Below are 360 nucleotides of genomic sequence, written 5' to 3' on the forward strand. Positions count from 1 at the left end.
TCAGAGAGGGTCAGAAACAGAGAACACAGTTGGCCACTCCCTCCCACTCTCTGCATCAATCACTTGGGGGAGAGTGTTCCCCCTCACTGGTCACTTCTTCTCAGTTTCCTTAGCTCCTTAGCTAGTCTTTTAATCTCCCCTTACTCTTTATTTGTTGCTTGGCCTCTAATGTTGGAGCACGCTTTTCTTTACTTATGCTCCCTCCCTAAAAAATCATACCTATTCTTGTGTTTTGGAATGCCATCTTGATGCTTTGGATTCTCAAATAATTATCTCCAGCCTTGCCCCCTTCCTTGAGCTCCAGATGTATCTAACCTCCTATGTAATATTTCCACTCCACTTGGATACCTAATAAGGATA

The sequence above is a fragment of the Heterocephalus glaber genome, unplaced genomic scaffold (genome assembly GCF_053883595.1).
Source record: "Heterocephalus glaber isolate CG9 unplaced genomic scaffold, H.glaber_assembly_v1.0 deba00001569, whole genome shotgun sequence".
NCBI classification, from domain to species: Eukaryota; Metazoa; Chordata; class Mammalia; order Rodentia; family Bathyergidae; genus Heterocephalus; species Heterocephalus glaber.